This window comes from Rhinoderma darwinii, chromosome 11 (assembly GCF_050947455.1).
Source record: "Rhinoderma darwinii isolate aRhiDar2 chromosome 11, aRhiDar2.hap1, whole genome shotgun sequence".
NCBI classification, from domain to species: domain Eukaryota; kingdom Metazoa; phylum Chordata; class Amphibia; order Anura; family Rhinodermatidae; genus Rhinoderma; species Rhinoderma darwinii.
Window position 1 is genome coordinate 32,506,264 of NC_134697.1, and position 20,594 is coordinate 32,526,857.

The window sequence follows — 20,594 nt, forward strand, 5'->3', positions numbered from 1 at the left end:
ACCGTCGCCCAGTTGTCCGCAGTCGCCTAGGCAGGGACTGAGTGGCGGGTAGATTAGGGCTCACCTGTCCGTCTCCCTACCCTTACATTACAATTTGCTTATGTGTTGTATCTCTGTTGACATATGCGCTAAAAAAACAGTCTCATTATTTTTGTATCTGTTCCATATTGGTTGCAAAGAACAAAGTACAACTTTGTAAGCCCACTGTTGTTTTCCTTGGTCATTGCCTCTCTGCTGGTGCATTGCACCTCACTCCCTCCAGGCTTACTGCTATCCAAGGCCCCCTGATCCCACACAACCATCGCTCTCTCAGATCCATTCAAGGATTAGTGGGTTATTGTAGACCATGATTTAAAAATGTGTCCATATCAATGCAGCCCCTGTATGATTGCCCACAAACTGACCCCTTCCAACTCTCGCCTGACGCTCTCAAGCTGTCTTTGATCTCAGCCCCAGCTCTGGGCATCCCTAGCTACCTTAAGCCTTTCCACCTCTATTGTCACCAACAAGGTGGTCACGCTTCAGGTGTGCTCACCCAAGACCATGATGGTAGCATGCACCCCATCGGATATTACTCTGCTAGTCACAATTCCATTGCACACGGTGCTCCCTCTTGCCTCAGGGCTATTATAGCAGCCGCCCTCCTCCTTGACAAAACTGCAGACATTATTTTACAACATGATTTAGTGCTTCATGTCCCACACACAGTTTCAGAAGTCATGCACAATATTAAGACTAAGCACTTCACCACTTTCCATATCACCAAACTTGAACGTGCCTTACTAAATCCCTCCATCACTCTTAAATGATGTACTACGCCCAAGCGCTGCTACACTGATGCCTATTGTTGTAGCGAATGGAGGGTAAGGGGGGGCGCCAGATCTTAATGTACGAACTTGCAAATGATAATGACTTGTTTGATATGGAACATAAGCATGATTGTCACAGTTTAATGCAACTCAAACCCAAAGGGTTACCAGGTGTCACTAATGTACCTTTGACTAACTATGATGTTCAGTATTTTATAGACGTATCTAGATACTGGAATAAGCAGTCAGGACATTTCACCACCGGGTATGCAGTAGTCCAGGAAGGTATGACAGTGCTGCAAAAGTCACTGCCCTCCAGCAGCTCCGCCCAAGAGGCAGAACTCATGGCACTCACAGAAGCATGTAAGTTGGGCACAGGTAAAAGGGTGAACGTCTATACAGACTCAAGGTCCGCTTTTGGAGTCGCACACGATTATGGCCCAATATGGCGAGCAAGTGGCTTTCTGACTTCAGGAAACCAATTAAAATGAAGATGCAGTACAACAACTACTTGAGGCTCTAGCATTACCTACAGAGGTAGCCATAATTAAAGTGCAAGTGCACATAAGACTAGACAACCCTGAAGCAAAAGGGAATGCACGGGCTGACCAAGCAGAAAAAGCAGCTGCAACCCTCCCCATGTTGGTAGTCCAAGAAGTGGGCCCAGTCACAGAGCAATTGCTGTGTTCTTTCCAGACAGAAGCACCAGCCCCTGAACAGAAATTGTGGCAGGAGCTGTCCGAGGTAAAGGAGAGCCGTGGCGTGTAAAAGGTAAAACGTGCTTACCACGTAGTCTTTTTCCAATTATGTGCGCCCTAGCACATTCCACAGTTCACAACTCAAAAGGAGCCAAGAGTAGCACAGTGTTACAACACTGGTTTTCCCCTGGTTTCTAGAACGCAGCTGCTCGACATGTAGAGGGTTGTCCGATATGTGCCAGACACAACCCGGGTAAATTGACGAAAACACCCAGTAAGCACACGCCTTGCCCTAATTACCCCTTCCAGTGACTGCAGGCGGACTACATACAGCTACCCAAGGCACCGTAGGTGTATATGAATATGTCCTCGTACGTACTGACTTGTTTTCAAAGACAGAAACCAAAGCCTCAGCTAAAAACAGTGAAATACTCAGTGAAGTAGTTTGCCGATATGGGGTCCCTGAAGTAATTGAGAGTGACAGAGGAACCCATTTCACATGAGTACTAGGGCATATACTTACTAGCCTTGGCATCACACAGGCAATCCATACACCATATCACCCTCAAAGTAGTGGTAAGGTAGAAAGACTAAACGAAACCCTGAAGTTAAAAATACAGAAAGCCATGGATTCCTCAGGTTTGCTATGGACTGAATGCCTACCCTTGGCATTGTATTCTGTAAGAACTACTCCTAGGGGGCCATTGAAACTCAGCCCCTATGAAGTACTGTTTGAGTCAGCCTCAAAGACGGGTTTGTACTTGCCACAACAGTTGCAGCAAGAGTTTGACAGACTAACAGCCTATGTGAATTGCATAAACCAGTGTATTCTTCTATTCCAGACCCCAATTCCTTAGATGTTAACCATCAACTGCTGCTGGTGATTGAGTAGTCCTGAAAAGACACACAAGGAAGGCTTTTGAGCCCAGAAATACCGTACCGTTCCAAGTACAACTGGTCAGTGCAACTTCAGTCAAGCTCGAAGGCAAAGACACCTGGATTCACGCCAGCCACTGCAAAAAGATTGTAAACCAGGAAGTCCCGGGATTCAGCACTAATGAAATGTCAGAGTAGCCTGGGTTTTGGGAGAGCTAAAGGTACTCTGTTATCGTCCAGCCTCGGAGTCCAAATCAGATAATGATGCACCGGAGAGAAGACACAAACACGGAAGTGCTTTAGTATCAAGCATGTGGTTTTCTCTGCTGGTTGATGCCTTGGGTTGTTCATTTATACAGAAGCCAATACATAACATACAAAACCAATAGAAGACATACATGATTCAGTTCCAGCCCAGTTGCAGAGGTAGCTTAACCAATTACTATTAGGGTCCCTTATGGTATACGGATATATTACTTGCATGTAGCAGCAAAAGCATATCTATATATGGCATTGGAAGTGCTCCAAGCCCCCTCCATTGGGGTAAAAAGTTCAGTCTAGTTAATACAGAATTTTTGACTGGCCTGGGACTTCCAAGGTCCCATTGATTGTATCCCATAGGAGACAATTATTAACTTTTTATACTACAGACTTCCCACTAAATGATATATGGTAAACAACTCAGTTAACTGTTATTCTCATACTTAAGACAACAGATTCTCCCATAATTCATCTATATTAGTATGGTAAACTACAAACTACCAATAACAAATTATGTCTATGAGAGGTACAATCCTGATGTACATATGCTACTAGGAGAAATGGAGGGAAAATGGACACCAGACTGATGCTCTGTGGGATTGACATCACATACACTGCCAGAGGACTGTCCTCCCTGTAGAGAGAGCAAAATACTGGAAGTTTGCCATTCCCCCCTTCTGAGTGGTCTTGGAAGAACTGTTAGTTCTGTTAACACGCACTGGAGTCATTAAGACTCTGCTCAAGATACTAAGGACTTTCTCATCTTGGCCTTTGTTGCTCTTAGAGAAGATTTTAACTGAACGGGTCAAAGATGAATTGTCTCCTTAGGAAAACTGATCAGTTCTGCATCTTACATACTGAGCTTAAGGACACTTTACCGGAGGATTGCAAGATAGTGGATTTTTGATGAATCCTCTAAGTTGAGGGGCAAGATGTTGTGAAGTATTCTGAATTTATAATATATCCCAGGTTTTGGAAGCTTGTGGAGGGAGTTGTTAATTTCTCCCAGTTTATAAGGCCTGGTTCTCAAAGGAGGTTTAGGTTCAGATATAAATGACTCTAGAGGACATCTTCTGATTTGGCTATCAGAAGCCTCCAGAAGATTGCAGTAATTCTTCTATACTCACAGAGCTTTGGTGGTATAGGTAGCCAATCTTCATTTAACCTGAGTCAAAGCTACTGCAATGTTTGAGGGCTTTAGATGGCACAATGGTCTGTATAGACAGTTTGGCTATGGCTAAACTATGGCTTTGGCTATGGCTTTGGCTATGGCTAGAAAATATTCCAAAGGGCCGAATAGTATAAAGGAAGGACTTATACTTCTATTTATTGCATCTACTCAATATATATTTAGTTGTCAATTTTATTTTTCAGTTCCTAAATGTCCCATCCATACCAGATTATAGTAGATATAGTAGATATAGTAATTGTATTAATTTAATTTTCACTTTCCAAAAAATATTATGTTTTAATTCTCACATTTAAGCTTCTTGCAAACATGTTGTCCCGACGCCAGCAGCCATGGATCTGTGAGCGCTGGCCTCCGTCTCCCTCCTAGAAGATGCCAGCGCTCGCTTCCGCTCCGTCCGGCCGGGTCCCGTAGGGTGCGCGCTCACGCTCGCGCCCGCTCTTAAAGGGCCAGCGCGCGCACATGGAATCAATGATTATTAACCCACGTGATTCCCTGCTCTATAAGAATGCCCCAGCCCTTCTGATCCTTGCCTGAGCGTTGTTAGTCTTTCCCTGTCTGTCTCGCAAATGGTCCCTTAGTGTCTCCCGTTCCTGCTGTTACCCGTGCCCTGTTACCGTTCCTGTATTCCGCATTGTTCCTGTGCCTACCCGTGTTCAAGTGTCATCTGCCACGTCAAGTGCCATCTGCCACGTCAAGTGCCATCTGCCACGTCAAGTGTCATCTGCCACGTCAAGTGCCATCTGCCACGTCAAGTGCCATCTGCCACGTCAAGTGTCTTCTGCCACGTCAAGTATCATCTGCCACGTCAAGTACCATCGGCTCATCGGATACTGCCCGCCACGTCTGGCGCCACTTTCCGCACCTGTCTCCATCCGTGCTGAGGCCACAGTCACCGTCCGGACTATTACAGGTACCTAAACATTACTGTCTGCTATCTACTTTCACATAGACTGTGACCTGGTCAGCTGCCTCCCCGCTACGGCGGAGCGGCCTAGTGGGTCCACAAACCCAGTGCCTGTGACAGTACGCTCAGGCCATGGAACCCGCTGGCCAGCCCAAGACCCCAGTACAGAAAATTCAGACGGAGATGCATGACCTACGCACTCGTCAGGATCAACTCCTTGAGGTGGTGAATTCTATTCTGGTCCGCCTGGATCTACTCGCTGTTCCACCCCCGGATCTTCCTCCAGAAGCTGTTGCCGTGCCACTGCCTGTTGCTCCCCCTGTTTGTTCCGGATCCTCAGTTCCTCTGCCTCTTCCTCCTCGCTATGACGGTGATCCCAGAGCATGCCGAGGATTTCTTAATCAATGCACGGTGCATTTTAGACTACGGCCTCATCTCTTCCCCTCCGAGGAGGCTAAAGTAGCGTTCATTATCTCCCTCCTCGCTGGCAAGGCCCTCGCATGGGCAAACCCAATCTTGGAGCAACAAGGTGCTGTATCCGCGGACCTAGCCTTGTTCCTGCAGTCCTTTCGTGCCGTGTTCGAGGAGCCGGGTCGAACATCCCCTGCCGCAGCCACTCTGTTGACCCTCAAGCAAGAAGGCTCCACAGTAGGGGAGTATGCGATCTCCTTCCGTACCCTAGCAGCCGAGCTGGCATGGAACAATGAGGCACTGGTGGCGACCTTCTGGCAGGGACTGTCCTCTCACATCAAGGACGAACTGGCAGCCCGCGACCTTCCTTCTACCTTGGATGCCCTCATCCTGTTAGCCACCCGGGTTGATATGAGAATCCGGGAGCGCTCTCTAGAGGTTCGTCAGGAGAGCCGGGTCCACAGACAAGCACCCCCTGCCCAGAGACCACAATTGTTCACTCCTAGTGCGCTACCTGAGGAACCCATGCAGGTAGACAGAGTCCGGTTATCTGAACAGGAGAAGCAGCGCAGACGCTCCTCTGGACTTTGCATGTATTGCGGCCTCAAGGGTCATTTTGTGCGTCAATGCCCACAGAAACCGGGAAACTCCAGTACCTAGGGTTGGTTGGAGAGGCAACTCTAGGTGGAACGTCTCCAAATGTTAAAACCTCTTCCAAATTATCGATACCTGTGGCCATCGTCACCGGACAGGCATCACATCCTTCCTCCGCCTATCTTGACTCTGGAGCGGCTGCTAATTTTATCCACCAAGATCTAGTGGATCGGTTTCAACTACCCACAGTCCGTCTGGAGAGACCCCTGGCAGTTGCCTCTGTGAATGGTCTACCGCTGCCTGATCCAATCATGCTCATCACTGAGCCGGTGACATTACGGGTCGGAGCTCTTCACTCAGAACAGATCTCCTTCCTGGTACTACCCAAGGCTATCAATCCTATCCTGCTGGCTCTGCCATGGTTCCGTCTACACGCCCCGACACTCGACTGGAGTTCTGGAGAAGTTCTTCAATGGGGTTCCAGATGCCATAGCCATTGCCTGTCACAAGTCCGTCCTGTTGTGCCCCCTCTGCCGCAGTCACTCTCCAATCTACCTCCTCAGTATGCCAGTTTTGCGGATGTCTTCTGCAAACGAGAGGCTGAGACGTTGCCTCCACATCGGAATTATGACTGTCCCATTGAACTGGTTCCCAATGCTTCTCTTCCCCGTGGACGAGTATATCCTCTCTCCTTGCCAGAGACTTTATCGATGTCAGCCTATATCAAGGAGAACTTGGAGAGGGGTTTTATTCGAAAATCTTCCTCCCCGGCCGGGGCAGGATTCTTCTTTGTTAAAAAGAAAGATGGATCTCTCCGACCCTGCATTGATTACCGTGGTCTCAATCAGATCACGGTCAAGAACAAGTACCCGTTGCCACTCATTTCCGAGCTGTTTGATCGCATATGAGGAGCCAAAATTTTTTCCAAGCTAGATCTGCGAGGCGCCTATAATCCGGATTCGCCGGGGTGACGAATGGAAGATGGCATTTAACACCCGCGATGGGCACTACGAATAACGAGTGATGCCCTTCGGACTGTGTAACTCTCCCGCAGTATTTCAGGAGTTCGTTAATGACATCTTCCGAGATCTGCTCTATACATGTGTTGTAGTTTATCTCGATGATATTCTAATCTTCTCCCCAGATCTGATGACCCATCGGAGGCACGTTCGTCAAGTTCTTCTGCGACTAAGAGAGAATCGCTTGTATGCCAAGTTAGAGAAATGCACCTTTGAAAAGAGGTCTCTGCCCTTCCTGGGCTATGTCATCTCGGATCAAGGCCTTAAGATGGACCCTGAGATGTTAAAGTCTGTCCTGGAATGGCCACGTCCTCAAGGCCTAAGGGCCATACAGCGGTTCCTTGGTTTCGCCAATTTCTACCGGCAGTTCATTCCGAACTTTTCTTCTCTGACGGCCCCATCTCTACCCTTACCAAGAAGGGTGTGAACGCCAAGGTGTGGACTCCAGAGGCAGAGTCCGCATTCATTAGCCTCAAGAAGGCCTTCACTTCAGCTTCGATCCTCCATCACCCTGACATATCTCGGCAGTTCTCACTGGAGGTGGACGCTTCCTCTGTTGGTGCAGGCGCACTTCTGTTCCAGAGGAGCTCCAAAGGAAAGGCAGTAGTGTGTGGCTACTACTCAAGACTATTTTCTTCTGCTGAGCGCAATTATTCCATTGGAGATCGGGAGCTACTGGCTATCAAGTTGGCCCTGGAGGAGTGGAGACATCTTCTGGAGGGCGCTGCTCACCCCATCCTGATCTTCACCGACCACAAGAATCTCACTTACCTTCAGTCCGCTCAAAGACTGAACCCTCGTCAAGCCAGGTGGTCACTGTTCTTCACCCGTTTCCAATTTCTGCTCCACTACCGTCCCGCAGACAAGAACGTGAGGGCCGATGCCCTGTCCAGATCATTCGAAACGGAAGACACGGTGGAGTCCCTTCAGGCGATCATAGACCCATCCTGCGTTGTCACCGCCAATCCTCTTCAGCTTAGAGATATTCCTCCAGGGAGAACTTTTGTTCGGTTGGCTGACAGAAAAAGAATTCTCCGCTGGGGACATAGTTCTAAACTGGCTTGGCACGCTGGTGTCCGTAAAACCCAAGACCTGGTCGCTCGTCACTTCTGGTGGCCCACGCTACCTAAAGATGTTCTGGACTTTGTCTCTGCTTGCACGGTGTGTGCCTCTAACAAGGTGGCCCACAGCAAGCCTGCCGGCCTGCTTCAACCCCTACCTGTACCCAGTGCCCCCTGGCAGCACATCGCTATGGACTTCGTCACAGACCTTCCTCTCTCAGCAGGATGCAACACCATCTGGGTGGTGGTGGACCGGTTCTCTAAGATGGCACATTTTATCCCGCTAACCGGCCTACCCTCTGCTCCTCGACTAGCAAGCTTCTTCATTCAGCACATCTTCCGCTTGCATGGCTTGCCTCTTCACATTGTGTCCGACCGGGGGGGTTCAGTTTACCTCCAAGTTCTGGAGAGCCCTCTGTAAACTCCTGGATGTGAGTTTGGACTTTTCCTCTGCCTATCACCCCCAGTCCAATGGGCAAGTTGAGAGGATCAACCAGATCATGGAAAATTACCTCCGCCACTTCATTTCTTCACAGCACGATAACTGGGTACAGCTTCTTCCATGGGCGGAGTTTTCATATAACAACCACACAAGTGAGTCCACCACCTCCACTAAGTTTCACATCGTGTACAGTCAACATCCCAGAGTTCCTCTTCCAGTGTCGACTTCATCTCAGGTACCCGCTGCTGACTCTGCATATGGGGACCTCCTGCAAATCTGGCAACAGACCCGGTCCTCTATTTTGCAGGCGGTCGAACGCATGAAGCGTAAGGCAGATACCAAAAGAAGAGAGCCGCCTCAGTATCTTCCTGGGACTAAAGTCTGGCTGTCCTCTCGAAACATTCGCTTGAGGGTGCCTTCATACAAGTTTGCTCCCAGGTTCCTTGGTCCCTTCGAGATCCTGCAACAAATTAACCCTGTTTCCTATAAGCTGCGGCTGCCCCCTACCCTCAGAATCCCTAACTCCTTCCATGTGGCCCTCCTGAAACCAGTGGTCCTGAACCGCTACAGCAAGACTTCTAGTTCCACAGTTGCTTCCAGCGGCCCTTCCGATGTATTCGAGGTAAAGGAGATCCTGGACCGCAAGAGGGTAGGAGGAAGGACTTTCTATCTGGTGGACTGGAGAGGGTTTGGTCCTGAGGAGAGGTCCTGGGAGCCAGAAGAGAACCTCAGTGCTCCTGCTTTTATTAAAAAGTTCCTCTCTCACTCTGGCCTCAAGAAGAGGGGGTGTAAGAGGGGGGATACTCTAGCGCCCATGGCCGCGGGCCGTCGGGTTCACTCACCTCCCGACGCCCGCAGCCATGGATCTGTGAGCGCTGGCCTCCTTCTCCCTCCTAGGAGATGCCAGCGCTCGCTTCCGCTCCGTCCGGCCGGGTCCCGTAGGGTGCGCGCGCACGCTCACGCCCGCTCTTAAAGGGCCAGCGCGCGCACATGGAATCAATGATTATTAACCCACGTGATTCCCTGCTCTATAAGAATGCCCCAGCCCTTCTGATCCTTGCCTGAGCGTTGTTAGTCTTTCCCTGTCTGTCTCGCAAATGGTCCCTTAGTGTCTCCCGTTCCTGCTGTTACCCGTGCCCTGTTACCGTTCCTGTATTCCGCATTGTTCCTGTGCCTACCCGTGTTCAAGTGTCATCTGCCACGTCAAGTGCCATCTGCCACGTCAAGTGCCATCTGCCACGTCAAGCGTCATCTGCCACGTCAAGTGCATCTGCCACGTCAAGTGCCATCTGCCACGTCAAGTGCCATCTGCCACGTCAAGTGCCATCTGCCACGTCAAGTGTCATCTGCCACGTCAAGTACCATCTGCCACGTCAAGTACCATTGGCTCATCGGATACTGCCCGCCACGTCTGGCGCCACTTTCCGCACCTGTCTCCATCCGTGCTGAGGCCACAGTCACCGTCCGGACTATTACAGGTACCTAAACATTACTGTCTGCTATCTACTTTCACATAGACTGTGACCTGGTCAGCTGCCTCCCCGCTACGGCGGAGCGGCCTAGTGGGTCCACAAACCCAGTGCCCGTGACACTCAGACAGTAGCAAGGCAGGCTTGGCTGGGACTAGGCAGCAGGTAGACGTCAGGCGTGGAGTAGCAGGACAGGCGTGGTATACAGCACAGCACGGCAACAGCTCAGCACGGCACTAGATCAGGATACAGGTTACAGGATACAGGAACAGGGAACACTGGGAGCAGGAAACACTAGGGGACCATTTGCAAGACAACCTTAGGATACGACAACAACGCTCCGGCATCGGAGGATGGGGCTGGGACCTTCTTATAGCCCAGGGTGCTCTGAGAGGAATCAGTTCAATCTCCCACATGCGTGCGCTTTGGCTTTTTAAGTCTAGACTGAGCTCGCGAGCGGACCTTGGTGGTCACTGTGGAAAAGGATGGCCGTATGTGCAGCCATCTCTGGAGAGAAGGGCGTCGACTGGATGGAAGGAGTTTGTGGTCAGCAACCACGGACGTTATAGTATCCCCCCTTTTACGCCCCCTTTTCTTTGGACCAGAGCGAGAGAGAAACTTCTTCAAAAGGGTAGGCGCATTGAGGTTCTCTTCTCGTCTGCCTTCAGGCCATGTCAGCAGCTGGTACCTCGGACGTATCAGGCACCGGGAGAGGAATTCGTGGGTGTTGGCCGTAGACAATGAAGAACGGTGTATTCCTTGTTGACTCGCTGGTGTGATTATTATATGAGAACTCAGCCCACGGAAGCAGCTGCACCAAGTCATCATGCTGCTTGGAGATGAAGTGGCGTAGGTAGTTCTCCAAGATCTGATTGATCCTCTCAACCTGACCATTGGACTGAGGATGGTAGGCTGAGGAAAAGTCCAACTTCACACAGAGGGGTCCGCAGAGGGCTTTCCAGAACTTCGAGGTGAACTGAACCCCCCAATCAGACATAATAGGCCGCGGTAAGCCATGCAGGCGGAAGATGTGTTGGATGAAAAGTTTGGCCAGTTGAGGAGCAGACGACGACCAGTCAGCGAAACGAAGTGGGCCATCTTCGAAAATTGGTCCACCACTACCCAGACTGTACTGCATCCCGCAGAGGGAGGCAAGTCCGTAACAAAGTCCATAGATATATGCTGCCAGGGAGCATCGGGCACAGGCAATGGCTGGAGCAGACCAGCAGGTCTGGAGTGAGCGACCTTGTTAGCTGCACACTCTGAGCAGGAAGAAATAAAGTCCATAATGTCTTTGGACAGCGTGGGCCACCAGAAATGACGGGCAATCAGGTCTCGAGTTTTACGGGTCCCCGCGTGACCTGCCAGTCTAGAGCAGTGTCCCCAGCAGAGGATTCTCCTTCTGTCAGCCAGGCGCACAAAGGTCCTCCCTGGAATAATGTCCCCAACTTGCATGGGGTTGACAGAGACAATGCAAGACGGATCAATAATATTCTGTGGAATTTCTGTGGTGTCCTCTGTCTCGAAAGATCTGGACAAGGCATCGGCCCTCACATTCTTGTCAGCCGGGCGATAATGGAGCTCAAACTGGAACCTGGTTAAGAACAGCGACCACCTGGCCTGACGAGGATTCAGCCGTTGGGCCATCTGGAAATAGGTGAGATTCTTGTGGTCCGTAGAAATTAGGATGGGATGAGCTGTGCCCTCTAGTAGATGACTCCACTCCTCCAGAGCCAATTTGATCGCCAGTAACTCCAGATCCCCAATTGAGTAGTTGCGTTCTGCGAAAGAGAAGAGCTTAGAGAAATATCCACATACCATTGACTTGCCCTTGGAACCTCTCTGTAAGAGGAGTGCGCCAGCACCGACAGAGGAGGCGTCCACCTCCAATGAGAACTGTAGAGAAACATCTGGATGATGGAGGATAGAGGCTGATGTGAAGGCACTCTTCAGGCTATGGAATGCGGACTCTGCCTCAGGAGTCCACACCTTGGCGTTCATGCCCTTCTTGGTGAGGTTAGAGATAGGAGAAGTCAGTGAGGAGAAGTTTGGGATGAACTGTCTGTAAAAATTGGCGAATCTCAGAAAGCGCTGTATGGCCCTCAAACCTTGAGGGCGTGGCCATTCCAGGACGGACTTTACCTTTTCAGGATCCATCTCGAGACCTCGATTTGAGACGATGTAGCCCAGGAAGGGTAGAGCATCTTTCTTAAACACGCACTTCTCCAACTTGGCGTACAGACGATTCTCCCTTAACCACAGCAAAACTTGACGGACATGTCTCTGATGAGTCATGGGATCTGGAGAAAAAATCAAGATGTCATCAAGATAGACTACTACACAAACATAGAGGAGGTCAAGGAAGATGTCATTAACAAACTCCTGGATGACTGCGGGAGCATTACACAGGCCGAAGGGCATTACTAGATATTCATAGTTTTCGTCACGGGTGTTAAATGCAGTCTTCCATTCGTCACCCCGGCAAATCCGGATTACGTTCTAAACCCCACGAAGGTCTAGATTTGAAAAAATCTTGGCACCACGTATACGATCAAACAGTTCTGAGATTAATGGCAAAGGATACTTATTTTTCACCGTGATCTGGTTGAGAACCCGGTAGTCGATACAAGGACTCAGGGAACCATCCTTTTTCTTGACGAAGAAGAATCCGGCTCCTGCCGGGGAGGAAGACTTCCGTATGAAGCCCCTCTCCAAGTTCTCATTAACATAGGCGGACATGGACAGAGTCTCTGGCAAGGGGATAGGATATACCCTACCACGGGGAAGGGATGCACCAGGAATCAGCTTGGTAGGACAGTCATACGCTCAGTGTGGGGGCAGCGTCTCCGCCTCCCTCTTGCTGAAGACATCTGAAAATGCAGCATAATGACTGCCAATGAAAGAGACAGAGTAGGCTGAGCTGAACGAATCTGTACCAAGCAATGGTTGTGACACTCGGGGCCCCACTGGAGAACCTCTCCAGAGTTCCAGTCCAGGACTGGGGCATGTAGTCGGAGCCAAGGCAGGCCCAGCAGCACGGGGTTAACGGCTTTGGACAAAACAAAGAACGAGAGGAGCTCAGAGTGGAGAGCTCCTACTTGGAGCCTCAGCGGCTTGGTCACAGCCATAACTGGGTCTGGCAGAGGTAGTCCATTCACTGAGGCAACTGTCAACGGGCTCTCCAGAGGGGTGGTGGGTAATTGCAGAAGGTCCACCTCAGTCCAGATACGCAGAGACCCGATGAGTTTTCTCGCCGGACCCTATGGTCACGGGGATGGATAATTTAGACGGAAGTCCTTCCTTACCCAAGGTTGTCTCTCCTACCAACCCTAGGCTTTGGGGCTTTTGGGGACACAGACACACAACATGGCCTCTGAGGGCGCAATATAGACAGAGTCCCGAAGTGTGTCTGCGTTGTCTCTCCTGGGTAGAAAGCTTACACTGGTCCATCCTCACAGACTACTTAGGAGGGTTGGCATCAGAGGACAGCAGGGGGTCGCTGCAAGGTAGAGACCAGACTAGGGAGGCCTTTATCCCGACGAGCTTCTTGGAGCCGTTCTCGGATCGTTATATCAATCCAGGTGGCCAGAAGGATGAGGTCATCCAGGGTAGACGGTAGATCTCGAGCGGCAAGTTCGTCCTTAATGTTAGGAGACAGTCCCTGCCAGAATGTAGCCACCAGGGCCTCATTGTTCCACAACAGTTCTCCTGCCAGGGTGCGGAAGTGGATGGCGTACTCGCAAATGGAGGTGTCTCCTTGGCGTAGGTTCAGCAGATGGGACTCGTCCAGGCTCCTCAAACACTGTGTAAAATGGAAGTCACGGGTCTCTGATCCTTGTCTCTCCCAGATAGGATTCGCCCATGCAAGGGCCTTGCCAGTGAGGAGCGAGATGATGAAAACGACCCTTGCGCCATCAGACAAAAATGCCCTGGCATACAGGCTGAAGTGGATCTGGCACTGGTTAAAAAATCCACGACAGGTCCCTGCGTCTCCATCATAGCGGTCAGGAAGTGGCAAAGAAAAACGGGGATCAACACTGCCAGGAGGTGTAGTCTGAGGATCAACACTGCCAGGAGGTGTAGTAGAAGGAACAGAAGCTAGCGCCTCCTGCCGACGTGCGATAATGTTCAAGGCCTGGAGGAGTTGGTCCTGTTGAGACCGGAGGTCTAGCATATCCGTCCGCATCTCTTGCGACGTCATCTTGGTCTTGGATCGACCAGTGGGGTCCATGTCCTGAGTGTACTGTCACGTTGGGTTCGTGGACCCACTGGACCGTACCGCCTTGACGGTATGGCAACTGGCCAACAGGGCGTGGGTCACAGTCTATAGTCGTATAGTGTACCTGTGGTAGCTCGGACAGTAGCAAGGCATGCTCGGCTGGGACTAGGCAGCAGGTAGACGTCAGGTGTGGAGTAGCAGGACAGGCGTGGAATACAGCACAGCGCGACTACAGCTCAACACGACACTTGACCAGGATAGCACAGGATACAGGGAACACTGGGAATTGGAAAACGCTAGGAGACCATTTGCATAGACAAACTTTGGATACGACAAACAATGCTCAGGCATTGCAGGGAGGGGCACAGCCCTTCTTATAGCCCAGGGTGCTCTAATAGCAATCAGCTCAATCTCTCACCTGCGTGCGCTTTGGCTTCTTAAGTCTGCACGGAGCTCGCGAGCGCATCCTGGTGGTCACTGTGGAACAGGACGGTTTTTTGTGAAGACATCTCTGGAGAGAAGGGCGTCGACTGGATGAAAGGAGTTCTTGGTCAGCGACCACGGACGTTACAATGGTTGACTGACCAAGGCCCTGGCTTTGAGTCTCAGCTAGTACAAGAGCTGTGTGTGTTGCACAGTATCAGAAAATTACAAACCCGATCCCCAGGTGAACAGTCCCTGTGAGAGCTTCAACCAGACCCTGCTGGGTATTATCTGAACATTAGAGGAAATGCACCAAGATAGGTGGCCTAAGTATGTGGAAGATGTGTGGGCTTAAAATAATGCTGTCAGGAATCAAAACAAAAGACTCCTTTGTCCCAGGCATTAGCTGTTCTTGTTGAACCATTGGTGCTGTAGACAGCTCCGGTGCTGGATATAATGTCTAGCTTCTCTAGATTCCTGTGCCTTGATTGCTTTAATTGGTCTCACCATTTTGGCTACTATATAAGCCTAGACCTTGCAGTACCTCCTTGCCAGACTATTGAGCTTCCTGCTTGTGGTCTAGTTTCTCTCTACCTCACATTACTACCAATCGCTTGACTCAAATAAGTCGAGTCGCTTCTCCCCTTATGGAAACCTACCCTTTACCCAAAGCAGACACTGAAACAGAGTTGGATTTTAATGGCCACAGCAGGTGTTTATTATTTAAATAACACGGAATTTTAAATGCCGTAACTTTTTGAATCCCCAAAAAGGAATTCATCATAACATTAAATAACCAACTGCGACCCTATCAGGGTCATAACATTATTAAACAACCAGAATGACAGGAGCAAGTCCTTGAAGCCACCGATATTTAATTTTGGCCATCTGCCCACCAATACCTTACCACCAGCTGTAACCCGGCCCGGGGGCACCAATTACCTTTTGCAGATGACCACCATATATATAACCCAGCTTTCAAAAGGGGTAACACCCTAAGAAGCCGACTAATTGGGGGTGCATTCCCCCCCACCACTTTTTACGACCTACTTCAAGGACTCCCCCCCGCCAAAGCTAAATAGGCCTTGACCACCTCAAGCCTGCGAGCTCCTCCACATACCCATCGCTCGTTCAATTCTATCAGTCAAAGCCAGACTCCACATATCCATTCCCACGTCATTGAGGTGCACGCCATCCTCTCTCCAATACCTGCCTGTCCCAGACTCCAAATCCTGAACGCTGTTAAGGCGCTCTCATTGGTCGTTAGAATGGAGGCTCGCCGCCTCTGGCGCGTCAGACCGGACGTGTTTCATGCGGATTGACGGCTGGCCGGTATGACGACATAAGAGAGGCGGGCTCAAAACTTTAAAGGTCCGTGGTTCCTCCGGCGCATGTGCGGCCATCACATCAGAGCCGTACACGCGCCAGGAGGCTTAATCAGCATTTAAACAGTGCTATCCGGCTTTTTAATCAAGATTTCTATGAATCCCTGATGATGTATCACGCTGCTTGGTGATACTGAAACGCGTAGGATCAGTTGAAATTTATGGCAAGGGTTCAGTGAATATTTATAATACAATAAGGGAGAGTGGTCTCTGGGTGCAATACACGTACTATCACCCCCTGACGCTCTTCCCTCGCTGACCACTTGCTTTTGCCTGTTCTTGGATATATTAGCCGTTTTGAGCCATGTTTTATACAATTTATCAATAAAATGTTCTTTTAATCGTTCTTTCAGGCGGTGAATCTAACATGTTGTTTTAGTTGCACAGTGAATTCCGTAAAAACGCCGCGCAAAAAACCATGGAGGAATCACAGTTTTTTTCATTTTCTACCCCACAAATAATTTTTTCCCATTTCCTAGTACATTATATGGCAAAATAAAAGGTACTACAAAAAACTAAAACTCGTCCCGCAAAAATCAAGCCCTAATAGTACTATATAGACGGAAAAATAAAGACGTTATGGCTTGTGGAATGTGGGGAGGAAAAAACGAAAATGAAAATCTGAAAAAGGGCTGCGGCGGGAAGGGGTTAAGTCTGATCATGAAGTAGTTATTTATTCCCAACTGACTGCTTCTCCAAAGTTTGCAGTTATTTGGGGGAATTCTTTGGCTGTTTACTCACAATCCTTAAATTGTGAAACACATTGTATACATTTTTCCTCTTAGGCTGGGTTCACACGACCACTTTAACGTCCGTAATCGACGGACGTATTTCGGGCGGAAGTCCCGGACCGAACTCAGTGCAGGGAGCTGGGCTCCTAGCATCATAGTTATGTACGATGCTAGGAGTCCCTGCCTCTCCGTGGAACTACTGTCCCGTACTGAAAACATGATTACAGTACGGGACAGTTGTCCTGCAGAGAGGCAGGGACTCTTAGCATCGTACATAACTATGATGCTAGGAGCCCGGCTCCCTGCACTGAGTTCGGTCCGGGACTTCCGCCCGAAATACGTCCGTCGATTACGGACGTTAAAGTGGTCGTTTGAACCCAGCCTCAATATTGTCAGTTAAATTGTCTGCCTAAACCTACTTCTTCACTACCTAAGAACACATCAATCTCTAAACTTTTTATTACAGACTCATTGTCATCACACTACGAAGAATTTCAAGAAGTCTGCTTACTCCACATCACTCATATGATTTCCCAATAGAACTGTTACCTGGAGCTAAAAAATCCTCTTTCTAAATCAGAACTGAAAGCCCGATGGAAATATCTGAACGATAATTTTAAAAAAATGGCTTTATATGGCCATCCACATCTGCTGCTGAAGCACCTTTGTTCTTTGTTGAGAAAAAACATTCTGTCTTACATCCCTGACTATAGGGAGCTTAATAACATTACAGTTAAAAACAGATATCCTCTCTTTTTTTTATTCCAGAATAAGGGTATGTGCACACGAGAACTGTCTTTTACGTCTGAAAAGACAGACTGTTTTCAGGAGAAAACAGCTGCGTCGTTTCAGACGTAAAAGCTCCTCCTCGCATTATGCGAGGCATCTTTGACGGCCAATCATTTGAGCTGTTCTTCATTGAATTCAATGAAGAACGGCTCAAATTACGTTGCAAAGAAGTGTCCTGCACTTCTTTGCCGAGGCAGTCAATTTACGCGTCGTCGTTTGACAGCTGTCAAACGACGACGCGTAAATGACAGGTCGTCGGCACAGTACGTCAGCAATCCCATTCAAATGAATGGGCAGATGTTTGCCGACGTATTGTATCCGTATTTTCAGACGTAAAACGAGGCATAATACGCCTCGTTTAAGTCTGAAAATAGGTCGTGTGAACCCAGCCTTACTTTAACCCGTTCAGGACTGAGCATGTTTTGGTCTTGAGGATGTGTCACTTTATGTGATAATAACTTTGGAATGCTTTTACCTATCCAAGCAAGTCTGAGATTGTTTTCTTATGACAAATTGTACTTTATGTTTTAGTGGAAAAATTTGGTCGATAAATTTGATATTTATTTGTGTGAAAAACGCCAAAATTTGGAGATTTGCAAAAATTTTAATTTTTCTAAATTTTAATGTATCTGCTTCTAAAACAGATAATTCTACCACACAAAACAGTTACTGGTTAACATTTACCATATGTCTACTTTATGTTTGCATAGTTTTATGAACATTATTTTATTTTTCTAGGCCGTTACAAGGCTTAGAACTTTAGCAGCAATTTATCACATTTTCAAGAAAAAGTGAAGTGGCTTTGAAGGCCTTATATATTAGATATACCCTATAAATGACCCCTTTTTAAAAATGTCACCCCTCAAAGTATTCAAAACAGCATTTAGACAGTTTCTTAACCCATTAGGCATTTCACAGGAATTAAAGCAAAGTAGAGGGGAAATTTACACGTTTAATTTGTTTAGCCGAAATTCATTTGTAATACATTTGTTTCTGTAACACAGAAAGTTTTACCAGAGAAACGCAACTCAATATATATTGCCCAGATTTTGCAGTTTTTAGAAATACCCCACATATGGCCCTAGTGTGCTAATGGACTGAAACACAGGCCTCAGAAGCAAAAGACCACCTAGTAGGTTTTTGGGCCTCCTTTTTTAGAATATATTTAAGACACCATGTCAGGTTTGAAGAGGTCTTGTGGTGCCAAAACAGTGGAAACCCCCAAAAGGGACCCAGTTTTGGAAACGACATCTCTCAAGGAATTTATCTAGGGGTATAGTTAGCATCTTGACCTAACAGGTCTTTTGCTCTATTTATTGGAGTAAGGCTTCATGCCCACTTCAGTCTTTTCCTTCAGGGTGCTATCTGTTTTTGTCACTGATAGCACCCTGAACCCATTCATTTCAATGGGGCCATGCACACCTCAGTTATTTAAACGGATCCGTTATTCCGTTCCGTCAAAAGTAGAGCATGTCCTACTTTGGTCAGTGATTCAGTGACTGTGTGGCCCATAAAAGTCAATGGGTCAGTCAAAAAAAGGATGGCACACGGAAGGCTTCCGTGTGCCGTCCGTTTTTGACGGATCCGTTGCCATAGCAACGGCTGGGTGAGCCATAGTTCACAGACTCACAGTCTACAGTAGAGATGTGCGAACTTATGAAAAGTTCGGTTCGGCTGGTTCGCCGAATTTCATGAAAAAGTTTGATTCGGACCGAACTAGTTCTGACCGAACCTGTAATACAAGAAAGCCCCTAAAAATTGTGTATAACACTGTTTAAAAGCCCTAGAAGCCCTGTATAACACTCTTAAGTCACCCATGAGTGTATCCAAGTACTTTTGAGCTGTCTTTAAGGCAAAGTTAGTGTCAAAGTTACGCCAACATGTATGGCTATAGGAAAACGGATGGGACACGGTGATAACTAACAGAAACCACTGCACTTCTGCATGTTGTATGCTTAATGCATTGTTAAAAAAGGTACAAAAATTAACCATTTTTGGCGGCAGATGCCTGCCAGGGTTCATACATATAAGGTGGTAAAAGAAGAAGCAATGGCTTTTGACAAGCCCTCAAAAAATGTACCCTTTATGGTGGCAGATGCCTGCCGGGGTTCATCCATACATGGATGTAAAAGCAACAAGCAATGGCTTTTGACAAGCCCTCAAAAAATTTACCCTTTATGGTGGCAGATGCCTGCCGGGGTTCATCCATACATGGATGTAAAAGCAACAAGCAATGGCTTTTCACAAGCCCTCTAGGCCTGCTTGTAGCAGATGGCAGTGGAGGTGTATTGGTGGTAGTAGAGGTAGCCAACGGACAGCAAGGGTGGTGGTAGTAGTAGTAGCAGCACATTAAAAGACACTGGACAGTCACAGGACAAAGCCCTGTGGTGGGGCTGGCCTCAGGCCTGCTTGTAGCAGACGGCAGTGGAGGTGTATTGGTGGTAGTAGAGGTAGCCAACGGACAGCAAGGGTGGTAGTAGTAGTAGCAGCACATTAAAAGACACTGGACAGTCACAGGACAAAGCCCTGTGGTGTGGCAGGCCTGCTTGTAGCAGACGGCACTGTGGGTGGATTGGTGGTGGTTGACTGGTAGTAGTGGTGGTGGTGGACTACTGACAGCACGGGTGGTGGTGATAGTAGTAGCTGCATCAACAGCACAGCAGCACATTAAAAAAGAGTGGACAGGACAAAGCCCTGTGGTTGTTTTTCTGAGACTTGTCAGAGGTACTGCGGATGGTGCTGTGCTGTGTATGAGGACCGGCGTCAGTTACTAGGCAGACACAGACAACATGGAAGATCAAGCCAAGGCTTCCTTTGGAAAATGTGGAAAATAAACTGTGGCAGAATTTTACAATCCCCAAGATAAAAAGAGGACATTAAAAAAAGACTGCGGTGGGGGAGGCCTGCTTGTAGCAGACGGCAGTGGAGGTGTATTGGTGGTAGTAGAGGTAGCCAATGGACAGCAAGGGTGGTGGTAGTAGTAGTAGTAGCAGCAGCACATTAAAAGAGACTGGACAGTCACAGGACAAAGCCCTGTGGTGGGGCAGGCCTCAGGCCTGCTTGTAGCAGACGGCAGTGGAGGTGTATTGGTGGTAGTAGAGGTAGCCAATGGACAGCAAGGGTGGTAGTAGTAGTAGCAGCACATTAAAACAGACTGGACAGTCACAGGACAAAGCCCTGTGGTGGGGCTGGCCTCAGGCCTGCTTGTAGCAGACGGCAGTGGAGGTGTATTGGTGGTAGTAGATGTAGCCAACGGACAGCAAGGGTGGTGGTAGTAGTAGTAGCAGCACATTAAAAGAGACTGGACAGTC